The sequence below is a fragment of the Monodelphis domestica genome, chromosome 8 (assembly GCF_027887165.1).
Source record: "Monodelphis domestica isolate mMonDom1 chromosome 8, mMonDom1.pri, whole genome shotgun sequence".
In the NCBI taxonomy this organism is placed as follows: domain Eukaryota; kingdom Metazoa; phylum Chordata; class Mammalia; order Didelphimorphia; family Didelphidae; genus Monodelphis; species Monodelphis domestica.
In genome coordinates this window covers 186,644,539-186,671,186 of record NC_077234.1, presented here as the reverse complement: position 1 = coordinate 186,671,186, position 26,648 = coordinate 186,644,539, and the positions used below count along the sequence as shown (strand labels likewise).

Here is a 26,648-nt window from a genome sequence, read left to right as displayed (position 1 = left end):
CTGATTCTTCATGATTCCTTTTAGGGTTTTCTTTTCAGAGTGTGAAGATTGGCTCTCCACTGATTGTAACAATGAAGGTATTTAGCTCTTCCTTGATTGTGAAGATTAAATTGTAATCCCCTGTCTATTTTTAGATTTTAATCCCCAAAGTGTAAGCACAGTACTTAAAGTTGAGTATGGAGATCTACCCATTTTGGATTTTAACCACAAAAAACTATGAATACCCATTTCAAACATTGAGTGGGAGGTCTGTGACCCATGTGTGAAAGAGTGGGCAGTCCTGGAGTGGAACATGGGCTGTGATTGGTAGACCTAAAAATTTAGGGGAAGTGATGCAAGAGAAAAAAAGTCTTTAAAAGTGAAAACAGAGACACACACAGAGACATTTGGAATGAGGACACACTTGGAGTGAGGAGACACACTTGGAGTGGAGAAAGACTTGGAGTGGGGAAACACAGTTGGATTGAAGAGATATACTTGGATAGAGACTCACACTTGGAGTGGAACCTCCTGTAAGAAGCAGTTCTACTGGAGTTGAGGCTGATAAAGAATCTGCTGATTGAACTGACACATGGTAAGTATAAAGGCTGACTTTGGTAATTCATTTTTGGGATTTAGTAATTAAATCCCTGGTGACCAATTAAATATATTCAGTCCAACCATAAATTTAACAGTCAATACTAGAGTGGTTTGCCATTTCCTTCTCCATTTTATTTTGCAGATGAGGAAACTGAGGTAAATAGGGTTTGGTGATTTGCCTGGGATCACACAGCTAGTAAGTGTCTGAGGCTGGATTTGAACTCGGATCTTCTGGGCTCTAGGCCCAGCATTCTATTCACCATGCCCCCAAGTGAACTAGCATCTCTAGTATGAGGGGTTACCAAATCCTTTTAAGGTCTGACCTTCCAATTCTGGCATCCACTTTTCATCTAACTCTCACCTCCAGTAATTGTAAGAAGGTGTAGCATTTACATTACCTCGAAAAATAGGTTGAGGGTAACCAGAAGGTCTCAAATCTATCAGTAACTTGGGGAATGTCTATCCAAAGTATTTGAAGACTTCCAGTAGTAAAATGGGAAGATGAGAATAATTTATTTCTGCAGCCAAAAAGGTGGCTGAAGCAGGTACTATGGAATGTTTAGACCTTGGTCACACATGGAAGACCCCGCGGTTGTCCACTACCTTCTAGACCATCATTCATCATCCTAACTTTTGTCCTGCCACTGGACTTGAATGACTCTGAAAGAGAGAGACTGACACTTTGCACAAATCTGCCTCAGTTAGATCCAATACACTTACAAGTCAATAGCACCCCATGATGTCATTGGTCCTCTATAAAATGAAGGATGAACAAGGTAGAGGTTGAGAATGCAGGCATGAAATTTTGCATACAATGTCAGATGTGATCATTTTGCTGATCAATTTCATTAAACTATTTTTCTTCATTATAAAGGAAAATTAAATAATGGCAGTAAATCAAGAAATATATGGCATCAATAAACTTTTTTTAATTAATTCTGGTCTTCTGGGATGAAACCTAGATTGGAATACTGGTTGGATCACTTCCTAGCTATGTGACTTTTGGCAAGTGATTCCATTCTTTGTTTTAGTTCCCTCAGATATAAAGTGAGAGGTTTAGAATAGATGATCTCAAAGGTCTTCTCCAGTTCTAATAGTCTCATTTGTGTGTTTTTTTGTTTTAATTTTTATTATATTTTTCTTTTCCAGATTACATGTAGATACAATTTTTAATAATCACTTTTCTGACATTTTGTGACCCATGTCCTCTCCCTCCCTCACCTCCTCCTCCCCAAAATGGCAGATAATATAAATTACACATGTGCTATATTGGAATAAATATTTCCATGTTCATCCTGCTGTAGAAGAAGGGGTCCTGAGACCAAAAAATCTGAGAACTGGGAGTTACCAAATCTTATCAAATGAAATTTAATAAAGATAAATATAAAGTCTTATAGGGATTCAAAAAATCAATTACACAAGTGCAAAAAGGGCAGGGTGTGGTTAGATAAGTGTGTTAGCAGAAACCAGGGACATTAGTGAACTGCAAGCATAATATTAATAAACATAGAAGAAAAATTATGTGTTGTTAGTTGCATAAATAGGACAGTGTCCCAAAATGGGAAGTTATGGTCCTATTGTGTCCAGGAAAAATGTTTTAAATGTGTAAACTGAAAAGCAACTCAAATGTAGGAATTTACAAAGGTCAGTAGACTAGATGGCTGACCAGAAAGTCACATGAGTACAGATCCAAAGCCAGGGGATGTCCTATATAAAAAAAGATCCAGAAAATTCTACAAGCAGAGGTAAGCCTCAAGTGGCAGCAACTGAGAATTTGTTTCAAATCCAAAGAATCAATCTGAGTGAGAGATGACCACTGAATGCTAGCCCTGCCTTTTCCTCTCCTGTCTTTCCTTCTCAACATAGGTGTTGACTGGAACACTCAGGGCTTCTATTAAGTTTATGATCTTGGGCAAGTAAGTCACAATCTCTTTGACCCTCATTTCTTTCCCCTACCTCATTTAGTAATTAGTAGAAACAATATTCAAACCCAGGTCCTCTGATTCAACATTATTTTCTCTTTCCATTATGCTCAACTGTCTCATAGAAGGATGAATTAAGGAGGGGATACACTTGTTCTTTGGATGAGAGGCTAAGTGACTTTTCTTCATTGTTACAATCAGGGGAGAGCCAAATCCAATCTTCACACCTCTCAGGGAAGTCAGTTAACTCCAACGGGAAGTTATCCCTCCAAGTTCCAAAGAACACAAGAGCCAGCTCTCAGCTCCAAGCTTCAAATCCCCATTTTATTTTGTCCTGCCATTGCTTTTTGGAACCCTTTTCTTTGATTTCCAACTATGAGATACTTGATTTTCAAACCCTATCTTTTACAACTGTACCTTCTTATTTCTCTATTCTAATAAGTAGAATGCACTAAATGGAAAAAAGATAATCAAAAGATCATGGAAGAAAATTGTTATTTAAAAATTAGAATTGGGCACCTAGAAGCTAATGACTTCATGAAACATCAAGAAACAATATAACAAAATCAAAAGAATGAAAAAATTTTAGAAAATTGAAATACCTCATTGAAAAAACAACTGACCTGGAAAAAAGATCCAGGAGAGACCATCTAAGAATTATCTGACTACCTGAAAATCATGATAAAAAAAATGGTTAGATATCATATTACAAGAAATTATCAAAGAAACTTATGCTGATATTCTTTTTTTTTTTAAATAAAAACCCTTACCTTCCATCTTGGAGTTGACTCCACAGCAGAAGAGTGATAAAAGCTAGCAATGGGGGGTTAAGTGACTTGCCCAGGATCACACATCTGGGAAGTGTCTGAGGTCAGATTTGAACCTAGGACCTCCCATCTCTAGGCCTAACTGTCTACTGAGAGTTAATCCACTGAGCTACCCAGCTGCTCCTTGTCCTGATATTCTTGAACAAGTGGGTAAAATAAAAAATAGAAATTGAATAAATCCACAGATCAACTCCTACAATAAATCTCCAAATAACAACTCCCAGGAATATTTATAGCCAAGTTTAATTGCTCCAGGTCAAAGTGAAAATACTACAACCAGCCAGAAAGAAACAATTCCAATATCATAGGACCCCTGTCAGGATTTCACAGTATCTGGCAGCTTCTATATTCAAGGATCAGAAGACTTGGAATATGATATTCTAGAAGGTAAGGGAACTGGGTTTACAACCAAGAATCACCTACCCATCAAAATTATATTCTTTCAGGGGAAAATCCAAGCATTCCTAAAGTAAAACCAGACACAAACAGAAAATCTGATGTCCAAACACAAAATTAAAGAGAAGCATAAAAAGGTAAATAAGAAAGAAAAAAATTAAGGAACTCAACAAGGTCAAATTGTTCCTACATAAAAATATGATATTTGTAACTTTTAAAATTTTTATCATTATCATAGTTTTTATCTTATCATTATTATATTATACATAATATGTTATACATAGAGAGGTAGTTCTTAGCTTCTTCCCCTTTACTCAGGCTCAACTGCCAGGGCCAGAGACAGAGTCAGAAGTTTTAGATCCTGCTTCTTCTTCTCCTCCTGTGGCCTGCCTCCCCTGGGAACATTCCATTTGGAACCTTCTTCTTGATTGATAAGCAGGTCAGGTCTCTAGCCTTGTTTCTTGCATCTTGGCTTGTCCTGAAAAACCTCTCTCTCTTCAAGTCTCTACCACAGAGGAAAAAGAATAATGCACTGAGAGTAATAGGAAGATACAGGTAAAATTGAGTAAATTATATCACATAAAGAGGTGCAGGAAAAAAATACTATTCCAGTGGAGGGGAGTATGAGGGGAGGATGGAGTGTACTGATGCACAATACTTAAACCTTACTTTCATTGGAATTGGCTCAGTGAGGGAATAAAAGCCAGACCCTTTAGGGTATAGAATCCTATCTTACCCTATAGAGAAGTAAAAGGGGAGCAGTAAGAAATGGGGTGGTGTGGAGGGGAGTAATATAAGAAAGGAAGAATTGGAGGAGGTTGTTAAAAAACCCTCCTGAGAAGTAGGAGGCTAATAAGAAGGGTGGTGGTGGGAAAGGTGTAATATAAAGGCAGGGCAACAGGGAGAATGATTTAAAGCAAAACACTTGTGTGGAGGTACAGAGTAAAGGAGAAAGGGCAGGATTAAAAGGGGAAAATGAGATGGAAGGGAATACACAGATAGTAATCATAACTGTAAATGTAAATGGGATGAACTCACTCATAAAAGGGTGATAGCAGATAGTGGAGTCAAGTAAAAAACAGAATCCTACCATATTTTTTTACAAGAAATACATTTGAGGCAGATATACACCCATAGAGTAACGGTAAGAGGTTAAAGCAGTGTGTATTGGGCTTCAATTGAGATGAAAAAAAAAAAGCAGGAGTAGAAATCATGATCTCAGTCAAAGCTAAAGCAAAATTAGATCTGATTAAAAGAGATAAGGAAGGTAATTACATCTTGATAAAAGGTAGTATAGATAATGAAGTAATATCAGTACCTAAAATATATGCAGCAAATGGTATAGCCTCCAAATTTTTAAAGGAGAAATTAAAGGAGCTTAAGGAGGAAATAATAAAACCAGACTAGTGAGAGACCTCAACCTTCTCTTATAAGAACTAGATAAATCTAACTAAAAAAATAAACAAGAAGTAAGTAAAAGAAATGAATAAAATTTTAGAAAAGTTACATTTAATAGAAATCTGAAGAAAATTGAATGAGGATTCTTTTCAGCAGTACCTGGTACACATACAAAAACTGATCATATACAAGGGCATAAAAACTTCACAACAAAATGCAGAAAAGCAGAAATAATAAATACAACCTTTTCAGATCATAATTCAATAAAAATTATAATCAATAAAGATTCATGGAAAGGCATATTAAAATGAATTGGAAACTAAAAAAAACTAATTCTTCAAAAGTGGTGGGTCAGAGAACAAATCTTAGAAACAATTATGCTTTCATGAAAGAGAATAACAATGAAAAGACAACATATCAAAATTTATAGGACTCAACCAAAGCAGTACTCAGGGGGAAATTTATATCCCTGAATGTTTATATCAACAAAATAGAGGAAAAGTAGATTAATGAATTGGGTATGTAACTAAAAAAAACTAGAAAAAGAAAAATTGTAAATCCCCATTTAAAGATTAAATTGGAAATACTAAAAATCAAAGGAGAGTTTAATAAAATTGAAAGAAAAAAACTATTGAACTAACAAAAAGGACTAGGAATTGGTTCTCTGAAAAAATGAACAAATTAGAATACTAGTTAATTTGATTTAAAAAAGGAAAGAAGAGAATCAAATGACCAGTATCAAAAATGAAAAGGGTGAATTTACCTCCAATGAAGAAGAAATTAAAGCAATCATTAGGAGCTATTTTGCCCAATTATAAGACAATAAATCTGGCAATCTAGGTAAGTTGGATGAATATTTACAAAAATATAAATTGTCCAGATTAACAAAAGAAGAAATAGAATACTTAAATAATCCTATCTCAGAAAAAGAAGTTAAAGAAGCCATGAATGAACTCCCCAGGAAAAAATCTCCAGGGCTGGGTAGATTCACAAGCGAATTCCATAAAACATTTAAAGAGCAATTAATCCCAATACAATATAAACTACTTGGCAAAATAAGCAAAAAAGGTCTACTAAACTCTTTTTATGACACAAAAAACTGTTGATACCTAATCCAGGAAGGCCAAAAACAGAGAAAAGACAATGACAGACCAATTTCCTTAATGAATGATAAAATCCTAGCAAAGAGACGACAGAAATATATTAAAGGATTATTCACTATAGACAGGTAGGGTTTATACCAGGAACACAGGACTGGTTTAATATTAGGAAAACCATCAGCATAATTGGCCATATCAATAACCAAACTAACAGACATCACATGATTATCTCAATAGATGCAGAAAAGCCTTTGGCAAAATATAACAATCATACCTATTAAAAACACTAAAAAGCATAGAAATAAAATGACCTTGCCTTAAAATAAGCAGTATCTATCTAAAGCCATCAGCAAGTATCATTTGTAATGGGGATAAGTTAGAAACCTTCCCAATAAGATCAGGAGTGAAGCAAGGATGCCCATTGTCACCATCATTTAATATTGTACTAGAAATATTAGCTTTAGCAAAAGAGAAGAAATTAAAGGAGTTAAAGTAGGCACTACATTGAAGAAACTAAACTATCATTTTTTGTGGATATAATGGTATACTTAGATAATACTAGAGAATCAATTAAAGGACTAGTTGAAATAACTTGCCCAGGGTCACATAGCTAGGAAGTTTCTAAAGCCAGATATTAACCAAGAACCTCCTATTTCAAGGCCTGGCTCTCAATTCAATGAGTCACTTAGCTGCCCTCAAAACTAGTTGAAATAACTTTATTAAAAGTTGTAGGATACAAAATAAATCCACATAAATCATCAGCATTTCTATATATTTCTAACAAAGTTCAGCAGCAAGAGTTAGAAAAAGAAATTTCATTTTAAATCACTCTTGACAATATAAAATATTTGGGAATCTATTTGCCAAGACAAACACAGTAATTATATGAACACGATTACAAAATGCTTTTCACACAAAATTAGATCTAAACAACTGGAAAAACATTAATTGCTCATGGGTAGGCCAAGCTAATATAATAAAAAAATGACAATATTACCTAAATTAATTTACTTGTTCAGTGCCATACAAATCAAAAAACTATTTTCCAGTACAAGAAAAAATAATGAAATTCATCTGGAAGATCAAAAGATCAAGACCATCAAGGAAACTAATGGAAAAAAATATGTGTAGGATGATGGTCTAGCAGTGCCAGATCTTAAACTGTACTATAAAGCAGTGATCATCAAAACAGTCTGATACTGGCTAAGAAAAAGAATGGTGGATCAATAGAATAGATTAGGGGTAAACAACCGCAGCAATCTGCAATAACTGAAAACAGGTATAGATCAAGAGGCAAAAAAATAGGTATAGATCAATAACTCACATCCTATCCCAAGAAAAAGTTAAAATGGATATATGATTTAGACATAAAGGGTGATAGTATAAGTAAATTAGGGGAACATAGAATACTTGACTTGTCAGATCTTTGGAGAAGGGAAGAATTTAGGATGAAACAAGAGAGAGAAAATTACAAGATGTCAAATGAATAATTTTGAAAGGGTTTGTACAAATGTTCGGTCTGGTTTTGTTTCAGATTCCAAGGAAGAGAAACACATGGAAAAGCAATACACAAGAGGTACTTTATTCAAGCTATAGCTTGGGCCTCCAGGAGAAGTGGAAGACCCCGAGCCTTTCCTAGACCTGGCTTATATAGAGAGGATAGGGATGGGGGTTGTCCTGAAACCCCAGAGCCAAAAGGGAAAACACATCAATCTTAGTCTCTGCTACCCAGATGTTTCTCTTTAACATAGGGTCATGGTGACCTAGGTCAGGTCAGTGAAACCTGAAGTTCTGAGATAACATATCCTTATGGTACTACATAAATAAGGATATGTCAATCTTAGTTCTTGGGATAAGGGATCCATTAGGGGGTCATCTGGAGGGCAAGTTCCCATGATATCAGTCTGTTTTTTCACAAACAAAACCAATGCAACCAAGATTAGAAGGGTAACAACAAACAGTGAAAAAAATTATATAAATAACTCAATCAAATTTATAAGAATATAAGTTATCCTCCAACTGACAAATGGTCAAAGGATTTGAATAAGCAATTTTCAGATGAAAATATCAAACCTATCAATAATCATATGAAAAAATGTTCTAAATCTCTTGATTAGAAAAATACAAATTAAAACAATGCTGAGAAACCACCTCACACCTATCAGATTCGTCAGCCAGAGGGCAATTTAAAACTATGCCCAAAGAGCTCTAAAATAATGCATACTTTCATCCAGTAACACCATTACTAGGTCTGTATCTAAAAGAGATTTTTAAAATTGGGAAAGGACCTACTTCTACAAAAAATATTATAGCTGCTCTTGGCAAATAATTGGAAATTAAAGGACAATGGCTGAACAAATTGTGGTATATGATGGTGATGGAATACTACTATGCTGTAAAGATGAATAGGATGACTTTAGAAAGAGTTGGAAAGACCTATATGAACTAATGCAGAGTGAAATAAGCAGAACCAGGAGAACACTGTACACAGTGACAGCAATATTGTGGAATGACCAACTGTGATAGGCTTGGCTACTACCAGCAAATGCAATGATCTAGGACAATTCAGAAAGACTTATGACAAAGAATGCTATCCACCTCAAGAAAAAGAATATCTCAAAAGCATACTGTTTTTCACTTATTTGGGTTTATGTTTTGGGTTTTGGCTTTATAATTTTATTCACTCACAAAAATGAACAAAATGGAAATATGTTCTGCAAAATAACACATGTATAACCCAGATTGAATCACCTAACAGAACAGAGAGAGGGCAGAGAAGAGGAGGAAGGGAATAAATTCAATCATGTAAGTTAGGGAAAATTATGTGGAAATTTATTACATGTAATTGGTAAAAAAATAATTTAAAAAGAAATTTTAAAAGCTTCAAGGTCAGAGATATGGTCTATTTCAATTGCTCACCTAAGTCACTCTCTATAATGGAAACTTATTGAATACTCAAGACCAGAAGTTTAGCACTGAACTGAATCTTAGTGATCATCTAGTACAATTATCTCATTTTAACAAATATGCAAATTGAGACACAGCAAAGGACAATGACTTTTCCAGGGTTTGTTATTGTTGTTGTTCAGTCATTTCCACTCCTTTCTGACACTTTAAGAACTTATTTAGAGTTTTCTTGGGAAAAATACAGCATAGATCTGCCATTTCCTGAAAGAGAGTGAGAGAACAAGGGAAGGAAGGAAGGAAGGAAGGAAGGAAGGAAGGAAGGAAGGAAGGAAGGAAGGAAGGAAGGAAGGAAGGAAGGAAGGAAGGAAGGAAGGAAGGAAGGAAGGAAGGAAGGAAGGAAGGAAGGAAGGAAGGAAGGAAGGAAGGAAGGAAGGAAGGAAGGAAGGAAGGAAGGAAGGAAGGAAGGAAGGAAGGAAGGAAGGAAGGAAGGAAGGAAGGAAGGAAGGAAGGAAGGAAGGAAGGAAGGAAGGAAGGAAGGAAGGAAGGAAGGAAGGAAGGAAAGGAGGGAGAAAATAGGATGAGGGTCAAAACTAGATGATGTGAAAAATAAAATACTCCTGTTGTAATTTAAAAATCCATATAAATTCATAGTTTCAGAGCTTGGAAAAGTCTGGAAGGTCATTATGTCCAATTCTTCATTTTATAGGCTAGCAAACTGACATCCAAAGAGGTTATTTTAACTTATCTGAAGACACACAGCTAAAAAGTAAGAGAACTGGGCCTTAAGCTCAGGACTTTTGTCTCTAAATTCAGAGATTTGTTGCTGCTTTTCCAATGTCACCATGTTACCCACCCAAACAAAACAACACCATGCACACCAAAAAGAACTAGTACACACATGGGGGAAAGGTTGAGAATTAAGCAGTGAATTTTAAAGTCAAAAGACTAGAATTTGAATTCTGGTTCTCCTGCTTAGCATTTTGATTTCCTTAGGCTAGTGATAATCTTTCTGAACATCAGGTTTCTCATCTGTAAAAATGAGTGACTTGGACTGTGACCTCTAAGACTCTTTTGTTATTATTAGTGCTATAATAATTATTATCATCATAACACAGGATCTTTTTTTAAAAATAGTTACTACCAAGTGATGCAGAGCGAGAGGAGCAGAACCAGGAAAACATTGTACACAGAGACTGATACATTGTGGTACAATTGAAGGTGATGGACTTCTCCATTAGTGTCAATGCAATGTCCCTGAACAATCTGCAGGGATCTAAAAACCACTATCCACAAGCAGAGGATAAACTGTGGGAGTAAAAACACCAAAGAAAAACAACTGCTTGACTACAGGGGTTGAGGGGATATGACTGAGGAGAGACTCTAAATGAACACTCTAATGCAAATACTAACAACACAGAAATGGGTTCGAGTCAAGAACACATGTGATACCCAGTGGAATCGTGCGTCGGCTATGGGAGAGGTGGTGGGAGGGGAGGGGGGAGGAAAAGAAAATGATTTTTGTTTCCAATGAATAATATTTGGAAATGACCAAATAAAATAATGTTTAAAAAAATAAAAATAAAAATAGTTACAACCAACAAATGAATAAAATTCTCAAAAAAGAATCTCCCTCCAATGCATGGTGAAATAACCCTCCTTCCTTCTCACCACCTACACCACCTCCATGTCTGAGAAGGGGAAGGGAATTACGGTTCATAGGCGCCTTGGTTCTTATAGGTCATGGTCCCAGTCCCAAGTCCAGACCACCTCAGGGGCTCGAGTCCTATGCCAGGCTGATGGGCTGCACCATCCTCCTTGCAGCCCTGGATCCACAGTCATCTTGGCTGGAACTCTCAGGTCCTCCTGGATCACCTCCAACACCTGCAGCAGAAAACAAACAACAGAGAGCAGAAGCAAACATCTCGGGGTCATTTCTCGGAGCCAGGGTTAAAAAGGAGCAGGGAAAGGAGAGCCCTCCTCTCACTGGTTCAGTTCATGACATCTAGGCTGGGCAGAGCAGATAAGAGTCGCCAAAAAAGAGGGCAACAGAAAAAGGGTGGCAGAAAAGAGAATAGTTAAAAAAGGGTGGGGGGAGAGAGTGGTCAGCCTAGTCACACAAGATGCAGGAAGCCAGCTAAAAGAGATTACTCTTACTCAGAGAAACAGCAGATTCCATGTTAGACAAATTGGACACACCTCAGGGGCACCTTCACCTTACCACAACTGCCCAGAGAAGCCTGGGCTATGTTCTTTCTTGTAAAATAGAATCAATTAGCCCTTTAAAAAAAATAGTTCTCTCTATCTGACCTAGAAGAAAACTGAATAAGCAACATGCCCTGAGGAGGAAAGGTGTTACATAGAAGCACAAGATGTTATTCCTGGTGAAGATTAGTTGTGTTTGCCTATTCCATAAACTCATTCTGTTTGTATATCCTACAGGTATAAGGCATCATATTTACACCATTGGAGATAAGATCTGAAAGCTGCCTGCTCACTCTCCTTGCCAAACAAAAAAAAGGAAGATGGTCATCAACCCAGGAACACTAAGGAAAGTTCGCATTAGAGGGTTTTGCTGAACCTGGCTGCATACCATGTTTATCAACACGCTCTCCTGCCCTTGTTTAACAGAGGAAATAACTTGTTATGATAGAATATAGCTCATTGCTGGTAAGATCAGATAAGGAGAGCTGGACAAAAATGTTTCCTTAGCCAGCATTCCATTTTCCCCCCATTTGGCAGAAGCACCCAGTTTTATTTTGGAAAGGTCAAAGGAGTGCCTTGGCCATAGGGTAATATTTTCACAGTTTTAATGGCAACAGTCCCAAGTCCAGCCCTTCATGGTTCTGCCTCAGCTGTTTTTTTCACATAGTTATCATCCGTGCACCAACAATGGCTAGGTATAGAATGCCCAACATGTTATGGGACAAAAAAAACTGCATCAACCAATAACACTAAAAAGTCCACCTTTCAAAACCTTTCTTTTACAGTGCCCCCAAGCACGTTAACAAATGTCAAGTGTACTTTTGAACATGTAATATTTTTTATTTTTCTGTATGTTATATTAAAATACCCAGTCCCCTTTAGAGAAGGCATCATTTGACAAACAGATTTATGTATAACTCAAATTACATCTTATTTCTATTTATCAGTTCTTCCTCTGGAGATAGACATACACAAGTCATTCTTCAAACAATAATTCTGCTCCTGCATACAGTCTTCTCTTGGTTCGGTTCATTCCATTCTTCATAATTCCACGTAGGTCCTTCCATATTTTTACAAAATTAGCCTGTTTGTCATTTTTCATGGTACAGTCATAGTTTATCATATAACTCCGGAGAGAAATGTGGCATTCTGAAACTTGGGTCAAGACTATTTCTTAGACATCAGTCTCCAGGGCAGTAAAGCACGAATTGCTTTTGGTCACTGGCATGGGTCTACTGAGAGTTCTTTAAGGTCAGCCATGCTTATCTGACCAAGCACCATTGGATGGATACAAAGACAAAAGTGGAAGTCTCTGCCCTCAAAAAGATTCTCTCACCTATATGTTCTCACTGTGGATGGGAAAACCAAGAAGAAATGTCCAGCCAGTAGGACAGAGGGCTTTTGCCCACTTCTCTACTCAAGATCATGGCCCCATCAGACTGAAGGTGGGACCAGGCCTCTCCCTTATTGTTGTTCTGGTTTCTCTATCATGTAGGAGAGAGGTCCCTAGTGAAGTAAGTTGGTTCTAAGGATAAAATCAAGGTGCTGGCTCCTCACAAGTTGACTTCTTCACAGTCTTTCTCTCTTTTCAAAGAACTGAAGAGAATGTGAAATTGTGTTTCCCTTCCCTTGAATCTAGAAGCCAGGAGCCTAGGATCTCTTTTCTTCCAAGTTCTCAGCAACGCCACCCCTACCAATCTCTACTGATATGGAGTCTCATGTGCAAATGGGCTTTTGTAATACAGAGAAATTACTTGAGGCTCCTAATATTTTTAACATTTTGTGGTTCTATCTCTACTGTTGACTGGGAAAAACACAGAACTATTAAATAGCCAAAAATCACTCTTTAATCAAGGGAAAGAGGTTCAAACAATAGAGGGTCTCCACACAGAGCTGTGGGCCACATGACTGCACAGAGACTGAGGATTGAACTTTGGCCACTCTGGACACTGACCTCTGGGAAAGCCAACCTAGCTAGATTGGACAATTCCAAGGAACAAAAGAATCTGGGGAACCTATATACCATTTGGTGGAAATCCAGGGACAGGGAAAGATGATTGACATCACTATAGCTACAAAGGAAATGGGAGTGTTCAAACCACACTGACCAATACAATCAAGCTTGGGAAAGGAATCATAGCTAGAGGCTAGGGTGTAAGAGAAGGGGCTGCTTCCAATGGATACTAAAGGACGGTTCCTGCTCTGGTGTGGATCTTCTTGGGAAAGGGTCTGATACAATAGGGGCGACTACTCAAAACAAATAAGGTCCTTAGCATATACTTAGTCCTACCCAACTAGGATTGTCATTCATTTGAGAGTCCACTACTCAATCTGAAACTATTAACCTGGGATTCCCTCCAGGGTGGACTCCCACAGGAAGAGGAAGCAAGTACAAACTTTGGGGTCTTCAACTTAGAAGCTAGTCCTAAAACTTGGGGTTCATCAGATCTTACTACACTACAAGATTAGAGTTTCTAGATTCCATGTTGACACTACCCACTTCAAGAAATAATTAATTCTATGGAATGCACTTGGGAGAAGAGTAGGGGTAAAGAAGGTTCTCCAATATAAATCATATATTAAGTAAGTATACGGGAAGGGAAAATTTTATCTGGCTGTCAGTAAAAGCCAAATTCAATGGGGTATGGGTTGGGGGGGGGGGGGATAGAAATCTGCATAAGACAAAATTGACATAAATAGAGCAATTGGCAACCAGATAATACAGTAGATAGAGCCAGGCCTGGAGTCAGGAAGACTCCATCCTCCTGAGTTCAAATCTTGACTCAAATATGTATTAATTGTATGATCCTAGGCAAGTCACTTTACCCTGTTTGCCTCAGTTTCCTCATCTATAAAATGAGCTGTGGAAGGAAAAGGTAAACCACTCCAGTATTTTTGCAAAGAAAATCCTAAATGGGATCATGAAGAATTGGACATGACTGAAATGACTCAACAAGATTTTTTTTCCAAAACACAGGTACAGAATTTTCTAACTGAAACAGTCATTCAGTCAGTCAATAAATATTTATTGATTACCTACTCTGTGCCAAGAACTGTGCTAAGCTCTGGAGATGAAAGGAAAGGCAAAAGACAATCTTTGCTCTCAAGGAGCTCATACTCTAATAGGAGAGACAACCTACAAATAGCTATATTTAATATTATATTCATATTCAAGTTATATGCAGAATAAACTAGAAATAATCAACAGAGGGAAGGCATTAGAATTAAGTGGGATGTGAAAAGGTTTTTTGTAGATGTTGGCATTTTAGTTGGTCTTGAAAGAAGTCATAATTTATTATGAACCTGTGTAGGATTTTTCTAGTAAACCTTTTTAAAAATGGACACGGTTTCTTTTTTCCAGAAGACAAAGGCTCAGCTAGAAGTAAGACAGTGGAAAAAGCATTGCTGAGCTCATGTGCAGAGTCCAAGCATGTGTGCTTCCTCTAAATGAAAGAAATGTGACAGATGGAGAGGAAGGGGCAGGACACCCAGGATGGCACAGCTTGGGTGATTCCCCACTCATGTGCATCTCCTCACATTTTACTTGCATGTTACCAACCAGTACCAAATGGATGCTTTACTATAATTTCTGACAAGACCAATTGATAGTCACAAAGCCAAAAGAGGAAACTTAAAGAGGTTTGTAAAAATTTAAATTAAATCTCAAATAATAAAATATTATATTTTAGGAGGTTTATTAATGATCATTAGAAATCAAGGAATAAAGAGGATACAAAATGAAGACCACACATCCATGGCTGATCAGCCAGTTCAAATGTCCACCTTACTACCACCAAGCTTGGGACAGGAAGTAAAGAGGCAGGACCCTCCACTTCTCCGCCTAATATCCCCTGTCTACAGGAAGTACATAATGACAGGAAGTTGGTGGGCTCCTGGGAAATGTAGTTCTTTTTAGGGTAACAGTTTCAATTATACAGGTTGCATTCTAAGCTCCCACTAGTCCAACCTGAAACCTGCCTTGTTGGTGCTTCATGGCCCAAAGTGGTAAAACTTGATGAGCCTCCTCTGCTCAGGTTGACCTTTCTGGCAACAGAAATGCAGGAGGCTGAGCAGTGACAGCAGAGTCTTACCTCATAGCTCCAGACTTCCTACCCTCTGAGAGGTAGATGAAAGGTAAACACCAAAGATGGACAAGTCACCTTGGAAAGGATTCAGCAAGCCCTCATATTGTCCTCCCTGAGCCCCAGGCTTGTAGTCAGGAAGACCTAAGTACAAATCTAGCTTAGAAACTTACTAGCTGTGTGACCCTGGGCAAGTCACTTAAATCTGCCTCAGTTTCCTCATCTATAAAATGATCTGAAGAAGAAAATAGAAAACCACTCTACTATCTTTGCCAAAACAAACAAACAAAAAAAAAACTCAAACAGGGTCATGAGGAGTTGGACATATCTGAAACCAATCGCACAGCTAATAAGTGTGTGGATTTGAGGTAGGATTCAAACCTGGGTCTTCCTAATTTATCATCTGTAAAATGAGGATAATATTAGCACCAGGGTTATTGAGAAGATAGATCAAATGAGATTATACCTGTCAAGCACTTGGCACAATAGTAGACTATATAAATGCTCACTATTATTAAAATTATTGTTAAAATCATCGTCATCATTTCTTCATTGAAGCACTGGTGCTACAAAGATAAAGACCTCTTAGTTTTTGCCCTAAAAAGTTTCTATTTGATAGTCCCAAGTTATATAGTTCGTGGCTCATTCAGGACTAGAAGTCTAGCTCTCTCATTCTTAGCAATCAACCAACACATTTGTTCAGCACCAGATATGAGCAGAACACCCTGTCCTTAAGAACTTAAAGCCTAGATCTTCTTGTTTTTGTTACCATAACACAATGCCAAACCTCCCCCTGATTAAAGGTCTCATTGGCTGAGATATTAGTTAGTGATCTTGGGGGACCTGACATATCTACTTCCACCGATAATCTCTCTAGATCATGCTTTTTCATGCTTCCTGGTCTATTTCTGGCTTCTATAGCTTCAAGCCAAGAGATCTTATTAACCAATGACTTAGTCTTCACCCAGCAGAGGAACTGATAGTGTATGCCCTGTCATGTTTTGGGGTCATGGGCAGTATTTGCTGAGGACTCTTGGCAGAGTAGTGATGCCATGCAGCCTTGTTGTCTGCCTTCATTGGTGGATGCTCTTAATTTGAAAAAGTCTGGGAGGGACAGCTATAGGACTCAGATCTAGAGATGGGAGGTCCTGGGTTCAAATTTGGCCTCAGATACTTCCTAGTTGTGTAATTCTGTGCAAGTCACTAAATCTCAATTGTCTAGCTTTTGCTGCTCTTCTGCCTTGTAACCAATACATAGTACTCATTCTAAGATGGAAGGGAAGGGTTTAAAAAAATGGTGTCAAATGAAAATAACTCTCATGTTTCACCTCATATCCAGCAACCTATAAAATGTTATAAAATAATTAATTAGGGGTTATGGGAAGGCACATATACTACTCCACTGCTGGTAGAGCTGTGGATTGGTACTGCTCTGGAAGACAATTTGAAACTCTGCTAGAAACGGAACCAAACTGTCCATACCCTTTGACTCAGTGATACTGTGTAATTAATTTCTGTACCCTAGAACTCCAATTCCCAGCATTCCATGTTCCTTCTTACCTTACATGCTGACATGGGGAGGATATAAATTTGGTGAAGCCCCACCTCTTGCTTCTCTTTCAGTGATAGCATGCTATGGAGGGGAGGTGAGAGGCAGGAGAACTTGTTCATGTGGTTTTAATTTTGTTAGATAATTAGGTTTTTTACTTCTATTTCCTTTTTATTCCTTCTACTTCAAGTAATTATTAATAAACTCAATAAAATTTAATTCTTGAAGTGTTGGATATTAATTTAAATCTTATAATACCATGCCTGGAAATTTACTCCAAAGAGGTCAAAGACAGAGTAAAAAGTCCTGCACTGCACAAAATATTAGTTATAGCAGCACTTGTGGTAGGAATAATCTATAAATGAGTTCCCTGCTGAAAAATGGCTAAGATAAACGGGATACACTGAAATAGAATAATCTACGAAGAACCAAGATAATAGGGAACAAAATAATCACAATAAAGGAAAGGAAAACAATGCCAGAAGAAAGACATCAGAATTCAGATCAATACATCCACCAACCTTGACCTACAATAGAGTAGAAATATACCAAGGACCTGGAACTGAATCCTATATCTTCTACTATACAACCTTGATTAACCAATCAATCAGCAAGCAGTTATCAAGCTTTTATTATATGCCAGACACCATATATATATGTACACCACTAGGGGAAAAAAGAGATGCAAAAGTAGTCTCTGCCCTCATGGAGTTTATATTCTAATGAGGGAGACAACAGGTATGTATATCCCTATTGGTACATATAATACACGGCAACTAGGTGATACAATGGACAGAGTGACAGACCTGTAGTCAGAAACACTCATATTCCTAAGTTCAAATCTAGCCTTGGACTCTTACTAGCTGTGTGACCTTGGGCAAGTCACTTAACCCTATCAACCTCAGTTTCCTTTGTTATAAAATGAGCTAGAGAAGGAAATGACAAACCACACCAGTATTTTTACCAAAAAAACCTCAAATGAGATTGCAAAGATTCGGACAAAACTAAAAAGCCTGACCTTAAAAGCAACAACAATAACAACAACAATATATATATAAACAACAAAGACAGAATTTAAGTAGTCTTGAAAGAAGCCAGGGAAACCAAGACAAAATAAAGAGAGATCATAGGGACAGCCAGTATAGAAGTATAGAGATAAAAGATAGAATATCATACATAAGGAATAGAAAGTAAGCTAGTATAAACCAGTTGTAGAGTATCTGGAGAAAAACAAAGTATAATATAGAAAAGGTAAGAAGATGCTGGACACTTCCTAGTTTGTATGATCCTGGGCAATCCCCATTGCCTAACCCCTACCACTCTTCTGCCTTAGAACCTATACACAACATTGATTCTAAGATGGAAGGTAAGGGAGAAAGAAAACAAAGAGAGAAACAAACAAACAAAGGACAAGGAATGGTAAGAAGAGACCAGGTTGTGAAGAGCTTTTGCTTTGACAAAAAAAAAAAATTATTTGATCCTATAGTTAAAGGGAACAGAGTCAGTGATATGGTCAGATCTGACTTTAAAATCACTTTGAGCCATTCCCCAATTGACAATAGTCAAAGATATGATGAATAAACAGTTTTCATATGAAGAAATCAAAGCTATCAATAATCATATTAAAAAAGGTTCTAAGTCCCTCTAAATTAGAGAAATACAAACTAACACTACTTTGAGGTACCATTTCACACCTATCAGATTGCCAAATGACAGGTATAGGAAAGTGATAAATGTTAGAGGGGATGTGGCAAAATTGGGACACTAACACATTGTTGATGGAGTTGTGAACTGATACAACTAATCTAGAGAGCAATTTGGAACTATGCCCAAAGGACTCTAAAACAATGCACACCCTTTGATCCAGTAATACCACCACCAGGTCTGTATCCCAAAGAGATTTTGAAAATGGGAAAGGATCTACTTATACAAAAATATTTATAGCTGCTCTTTTGTGGTGGCATAGAATTAGAAATTAAAAGAATATCTATCAATTAGGGAATGGCTGAACAAATTGTGGTATAAGACGGTGATGGAATGCTATTGTGTTGTAAGGAATGATGAATAGGATGATTTCAGAAAGAACTGGAAAGATCTATATGAACTGATGCAGAATGAAATAAGCAGAACCAGGAAAATATTGTACAGATCAACTGTGATAGACTTAGTTACTCTCAGCAATGCAATGATGTAGGACAAAGCTGAGGGATTTATGACAAAGAATGCTATCCACCTCCAGAGAAAGAATTGTTGGAGACACTATATATATATATTGAAGCATGTGCATTTTTTACTTTAGTTTTCTTGGGTTTTTGGTTTTATATGATTATTCTCTTACAAAATTATCAATGCAGAAATATGTTTTACATGATAATTACTTGCCAGCTCCAAAGGGGGTAGAGAAGGGAGGGAGACAATTTGGATCATATAACTTCAGAAAACTTATATGGAAATGTGTTACTCTATGTAACTGATAATATAAAATATCTATAATTTAAAAAATCACTTTGATGGCTGAGGGGAGGATGGATTGGAATGAAACAACTTTTCTGGGCTTCAGTTTTCTTGCTTATAAAATGAAAAAGCCAGGTGAGATGGGAAGGAAGTGAAGGGAGGGAAGGAGAGAGGGAAGATAGGAAGGAAGGAGAGAGAGGAGGTTAGGAAGGAATGAAGGAACAAAGGATGAAGGAAGGAAGGAAAAAAGCAAGGAAGAGAGAAGAGATTCTTTGGAACTTAAAATTATATAATTGCTATTAAAATTTTTGTTATTATGAAGGGATAATGTAAAATAAAAAAGTAAAAAAAAAGAACTAGAAGGGAAAGTCTAGTTCAGGGATAGTGAGAACTCTCAAAGGAAAAGACAGAAACAAAGAAACTTGGGAATGGAAGTGAGAGGAAAGGCAATTTTGGGACTGATGGCTCATTCTTCTCATAGGTTTGAGGGATCATTCCTCTCACAGGGAAGCCAAGGACTTGGTACCCATCTACCACTCCCTTCAGGATCTTCAGCATTCCCCTCCCTAGGAAGTTGAGAAGATTGTCTTTTAAGGCAATAGCAGTGTCAAAATGCAGGTTGCCACCCATGGGAATCCCTACTTGGAAGAAGACTGCAGCAGCTGAGCTTGTGATACCAGTGGCAGTTGACATGCATCTATAACAGTGCCCACAGCAAAAAAAAAAAAGGCTCTGACAGGGGTGCAGAGAGGTGAAGTGGCCTACTTAAGTCTTTGAGTGGATGGAACGCCTGGTTACTCCCAGAAGGCTAGCCTGGTCTCTTTGAAGGTCTATGAGGACTAGCTGCATCAGGGCTACTGCTTCTCTGCCTCTTGAAGGCTGCAAAGTCAAGAACAGACCCTGAAAGTAGGGTCACCAAATCCATAATATATGTCGAATGGAGCTTTCCAAATTCTTCTCCAGGAAGATTTTGCTCCCATATCTTCCTATCTACTGAGGAACCCAAAGTCCCTACATGGTTATATCTGTCATCCAAAGTAGTGTCTAGAAACTTCCTCATTCTCTTCATCTGAAGGAGAAACATCAGAACTGATCCCTGTTGATTCTGGAATACTAGAGAAAAAGAAGGAAAAGATTTTTCAAGACCGCAACAGCTCTCCCTCCTTATCTTCTAATGAAGATGCTAACTCTGTTTTTAAAATGTTTAATTATTTTGTTGCTTTAAAATAGCCAGTTAACTCCCCTCCCTCCCTTCAGTACTCCCATCAGAGAAGGCATCATTTGACAAAAAGATATATGTATATATCAAACTACATCTTACTTATTCCTATTTATCAGTTCTTCCTCTGGAGGTAGACATATACCAGTCATTCTTCAAACAATATTTCTCTTCCTGTATACAGTATTCTCTTGGTTCTGTTCATTTCACTCTTTATAATTTCATGTAGGTCCTTCCACAGTTTTCCAAAATTAACTTGCTCATTATTTCTTACAGTACAGTAGTCTGAAGATTAAATTAACTCTCCCCTGCCCATTTTTAGATTTAATCACCAAAAAGCATATACACCTCACTCACACTTGAGTGGGGGAGGTCTGTGATCCATGTGTGTGATAGTGGATGATGAATCAGAATCGACTGACTGCCCAGCTTTAGCTATAATTGATACACATCAAGTGATGAAAAGGAATGATCTTTAAAAATGCCAAGAACTTCCTGTGAGGAGCTCTTGGTTCTTTCATCTTCCACTTGATCCTTGGAGGAGCTCAAGTTTGAGATCTCAGACTGTGTTCCTTTGGACTGACACGTGGTGAGTGAAAAAGGCTGACTCCTAGAAAAAGGAACTAAATGAGGGAGGCCAGAGCAGGGAATCGCCTAACCTTAGAAGTTTAAGCTGGTTGGATGCCCTTCAGGTATTGGCCCTTCGACAACAGTACCAGCCCCTAGCCATTATAGTGCCCTCCTGGACTGAGAACTGCGAACGGGTAGGTATCCCCTCTGCCCCCCTAAGAGAAAAAGAAGTTGGAAATGAGGGAGATATAAATTGAAAATTGCCTTGATAAATTCAGCCAGGAAAAATGCCAAGGTCCCGCTACAGACAGATAAACTTCAAACCTGGCCAAGGCTTCACTACAGACAGATAAACTTCCGACCTTGCGCTGGGACCTGTCCAAGGCCCTGATAAACTTCAGCACCAAGACCCCAGGTGCAAAAAACAACTTTCCAACAAGGGCATGCAACAGATAATGGACTGGAAGAAGGAAGGGAGGGGGATTATTCATGCTGAAAAGTATTTAAGACTGAATCCTCAGGAGGGAAATCGGAACTCTGATGACAGACATTCCCACTGGTGCGCCCCAGTCCCATAATAAAGGATCCTTTGTCTGTTGACATTGTCCTCGGTCTTCCTTGGTGGTGGATGAAATCCCGGACCTTAACACTAGCCTCAGGAGAGACCTACCCTCTTGAGAGAGGCTCCCTATATCCCCAGGTCCTCTGCTCAAGGCTGAGGCCCCTCCAGCTAAGAACTAACTAGCCCTGCCTGGGTTGAGCCAGGGCCAAAGCAAAATACTTTGTGTGTAGCCTAGATAGCTTACCCTATCCTCTCTCTGATTTTTCTTACTTTCACTCTTTCTATATTTTATAAACAAATTGTTAAAATAAATCTCTTTGTAATTAAATTCCTGGTGACTCTATTCTTAAATAATCCAGTCCAACCTCTTATAAAAACACCTCACATTTTCTACTCCTCACAGTAGTATTCCATCACAATTATATGCCACAACTTGTTTAGACATTAATTTTTTTTCATTAACTATATAATACTAGCAGCATCAACCCATTCAAAACTGAATTTGAAGCTGGGAGGAACATTAGAGAACATTTGGACCCAAACCGTCATAGGATCATAGCTCTAGAGCTGGAAGGAACCTCCAAGATCTAGTTCTTCATTTTACATTTACTTCTTTTCTTCCTTTCTTCTTCTTTTACTTCCTGTTTTCTTTCTTCTCTTCCTTCCTTCTTCCCTTCTTTCCTTCTCTCCTTTCTTCTCCCAACCTCTCTTCTTCACCTCATTCCTTTCTTTCTTCCTTCTTCTCTCCTTACCAGAATACCTTCTCCTCTTCCTTTTTTCTCTTCCTCTTTTTCCCTTCTTTCCTTCCTTCCTTTTTTCCTCCCTCCCTGCCTTCCTTCTTCCTGTTGTCTCCTCAGTAGAAGGAAGTGGTTCTGGGGCCAGGATAGCTATAAATTGACTTCCTCGATTACCCTTCATCCTTCTGAATTCCTCTAGCTCACACCTGCTGTGAGTCACTTCAGAATCACTTGACTACAGGGGTTGAGGGGATATGACTGAGGAGAGACTCTAAATGAACACTCTAATGCAAATACCAACAACATGGAAATGGGTTCGAATCAAGAACACATGTGATACCCAGTGGAATCGTGGGTCAGCTATGGGGGTGGGGGGAGGAAAAGAAAATGATCTTTGTTTCCAATGAATAATGTTTGGAAATGACCAAATATAATAATGTTAAAAAAAAAAAGAATCACTTCAGAGCTTCATAGACTGGCCCTACTAACCTGAGGCTTAGCTAGTCCCTTTAAGTGGTAGTTACTCTGCTTTGCTCATTCACATTTTTTCTTTGTTCACACAAGGAAAGCCCATTTGCACTTCAGATGCCGAATTTGCTGGAGAGAAGGCAGGGAGATTTTCCCAGCTCAGCCATGCTTTGGGGGGTCTCTCTGTACGATTTACCTGGCACTGAGCATAGGCTAATTTCAATTGTTATGTTCTTCTGTCAAATAGTCAAAATTTCCATTTTTCCTTCAAGTTTTACCAAATACTTCATATTAACTCATTTCTAGGGATCATAAGACAGAGCTAAAAGGAACCCTAAAGGTCATTTAATTCAATCATCCCCATTTTACAGATGAGGAAATTGAGTTTCAAGGAAATTAAAAGGTGTGACCAGAATCACATAATTACTAAGTGACACAGCCAAGAGTCAAACTCCTGTCTTCCTTCCTTGACTTCCAAGTCAAGTGCTCTTTCTAAAACATAAAGCCGTATCATCTGGCTAGCTGTATGTTGTTTAGCCAAGGGTAGGGACTGTATCTTTTTGTATCCATAGCTCTTCTCTTAGTACTTCCTTCATGTAACACTCTTCCCCGGGAGTAGGTGTTCATCCATCCATTCATTCATTCAACAAGAATTTGTTAAGTTCTTATTATGTACCAGGCACTAAAGATACAAAATCAAATCTATGAAATAGTTCCTGCCCTCCAGGAATTTATATTCTATTGGGGGAAATAACAGAAATATAGAGAAATAAATATTGTATACATGTGGCTATATGTGTGTGCATGTATTTACACATACCCATGCCTATATGTACACAGTTACATGCATTTAGCATATACATGCATGTGTGAACATAAAATAATATGTGGTCCCATCCACAGTATAAACAGTGCTGAAAGATAGCTGGGTATAGAGGAGAATTGACTTCTAAGTTGGGAAATCCTGCCTCTGAAACAGATTGGCCATTCTACCCTAGGGAAAGGAAGGGAAGAGAAAGAGAATAAACATTTACATAGAGCCTACTATGTGCCAGCTGGGTGGCACAGAGAATAGGATGCCAGGTCTCATCTTCCTGAATTCAAATCTGTTCTCATACACTAACTGTGTGACCCTGGGCAAGTCACTTAACCCTGTTTGCCTCAGTTTCCTTATCTGTAAAATGAGATGGAGAAGGAAATGGCAAACTATTCCAGTATCTCTGCTGAGAAAATCACAAAAGGGCTCACAGAGTCAAACAAGTCTGTAAAATGACTCAACAACAATTATGTGCCAGGTATTGGGCAAAAAAAATTTACAATTTCATCCTTATAACAACCATAGGAAGTAAATACTGTTATTTTCTTCATTTTACATTGGAGGAAACTGAGACAAATAGAGATTAAGTGACTTGCTCAGAGTCACACAGTTAGCAAATGTCTGAATCAGGATTTGAACTCAGGCTTTCCTGACTCCAGATCCAGTATTCTATCCCCTGTTCATCTAGCAAGCCCTGGATGAATCTCTTCACTTCTCAGTGCCTCAGGAACCTCTAAGACAGTCTCAGAGCAAGGACTTATCTGCCCTGATGGAGGAAATTCCCTCACTAGAAGTTCCCTGCACAGGTGAAATCATTGATCCTATCCCCTCCAAAAACAAAAACCTAAGCCCTATCCTCCATCTCCCTTCTATCTTTACTGAGCTGTGCTAGACAGACTTCTCCAGTCTTCAGCTTATCATCTTCCATTTTCTTTATTATTTCATCTGCCTCTGGCTCCTCCAGTCCTCATATGCCTTCACCTTCCTAGGTTTTTTGTTTGTTTCTTAATTAAAACCCTTACCTTCTGTTTTAGGATCAATATGATATTGATTCCAAGGCAGAAGAGTGGTAGTAAGGGGTTAAGTGACTTGCCTAAGGTCATGCAGCCCCTTCCTTCTTTATAGTCTCCAAATCAGAAAACAAAACAAAACAGAACAAAAAACCAAGCCCTGAGAGCACATTTGCTCCATGAACTGTCCAGTTCACAGCAGGCTGGTTCTCTGGCAGCCAAGAGAGCTTTCAAAATATGGGCAGGCCTAGGCAGCTGTCCTTGAGTTCAGACCTGCTGCCTTTGCCTTCCTGCAAGACACCTGGAGGGCTTTAAACTTGCTCTGGCATTGCTGAGATGTCCTCAGGTAGCCTCATTCCCAAAGCCTGTCGGCCACTGAAATGGCTTGATATTATAGATAGAAGGTTTGTAGACTGGACGTTTCATGGTTTGGTGTGTCCCTCAGAGACCAGGCCTGAGAAGCAGCTATCTGACCAGTCGACAGCTTGTTAAAACATTAAATTGGGTTTATTATTATCAAAGAAGAAGGAAGGAGGGGCAGGAAACGAGTGCCTAAGCTACAAATCTGGATACTCCTCCCTCCTTATATGGGCGAAGCCATCTTCAACTTCTTCAGGCTGCCCTTCTCTACTCTGTCTGCGAGCCCCAACACTAGCTACCTAATCTGATCTAAGGGGTCCCCAAATGACTGGAAGACAAGTTAAGAGTTCATCACCAGACCTCTGGTGCGATCACCCTTCTACGCCAAAGGCCAAGATGGCTGGGTTGTTCTCACCAACAAGGTTTCAGCTCTCTCTCATAGTAGTCAGAAACTCTTGGGATCCGGAATCTTATAGGAACACAGGTAGAGACAGGGATGAACCAGATCTCAGGATCTCCAGATAGCTGGAAAGCAGGAAGCTCCAGCTCTCAGGGAATGGGAAAATCACCTTCCCTCAGGCTTAGATAGTACCGCCAACAGGAAGTCACCTCTCTGCTCCCCTGGAAGGACAGGAACGAGGGATCCCAACAGTCTCAGGTGTTCGGTTTTATTCCTTCCCCAGACTCTGGAGCAGCTCTTTCAGTTCTGTGCGAATGACCAGACCCTCATTTGTAAACCCTGGCCTTTAGCATCTTTTGCAAAAGTCCTGCTTTCTTCCATTCTCCCTTATACCACTTCAGCATAGACTAAACTACCCTGCCTGAGTGAGCAGAGGCGACCTGGTTTCTCTAAGATGGAAGAGAGCAGCTTTGTCTCTGGCAGTCTAGTGGACCGCAGAGAAATTCAGTGGGTTAATGTGGAAGGGCCCAACTTCTTCCTGCCCCTTATGTGTGTGAAGATGGGTGACCCCTGAGGCTGATGCCCAGGTTAGAGATATCACACCTACTCACTAGATTTCAGGAGTGAGCAGGGAGCCAGAGGTCAGTTGATCCTTGGCCCAAGTACTCCCAGATAAGGCACTCTAAGACTCTCTAGTCTTCCACTCTGTTTCTCCTGTTTATATTGTCAGGATAAATTCTTTTTGAGTGATTTTGGATCTCAACAATCTCTTGCCCAATTCATTCACCCTCGTGGCCAATGGCAGTCCTAGACCAGACAAAGGCTGCTGTTAGGGATATAATATGCAGCCTATGGTTAGTGTCTGACTTCTTCATCTGGAGTTTAAGTTTTTGGCTTCATTACAAATCTGTTCCCCAATGCAGGCTAAACCCCATTCTTAGAATGGACTCTGACACTGTCTTTCTTTTTTTAAGCCCTTACCTTTTGCTTATAATCAGTATTAAGTATTGATTCCCAGACATAAGAGCAGTAAGTGCTAAGCAATTGGGGAGTAAGTGACTTGCCTAGGGTCACATAGTTAGAAAGTGT

At 38.6% G+C, this 26,648-nt stretch overlaps 1 long non-coding RNA gene across 1 annotated transcript; it reads right to left on the bottom strand.

Annotated features, from left to right (window-relative positions):
* Positions 1 to 1,484: 1,484 nt before the first annotated feature.
* On the bottom strand, positions 1,485 to 25,794 carry LOC130455909 (uncharacterized). Its single transcript, XR_008914181.1, has 3 exons — positions 25,575 to 25,794; positions 10,840 to 11,010; positions 1,485 to 4,229 (listed from the first exon to the last, which is right to left on the bottom strand). It is a non-coding gene; the product is annotated as an uncharacterized LOC130455909 (long non-coding RNA).
* Between the last annotated feature and the right edge of the window lie 854 nt (positions 25,795 to 26,648).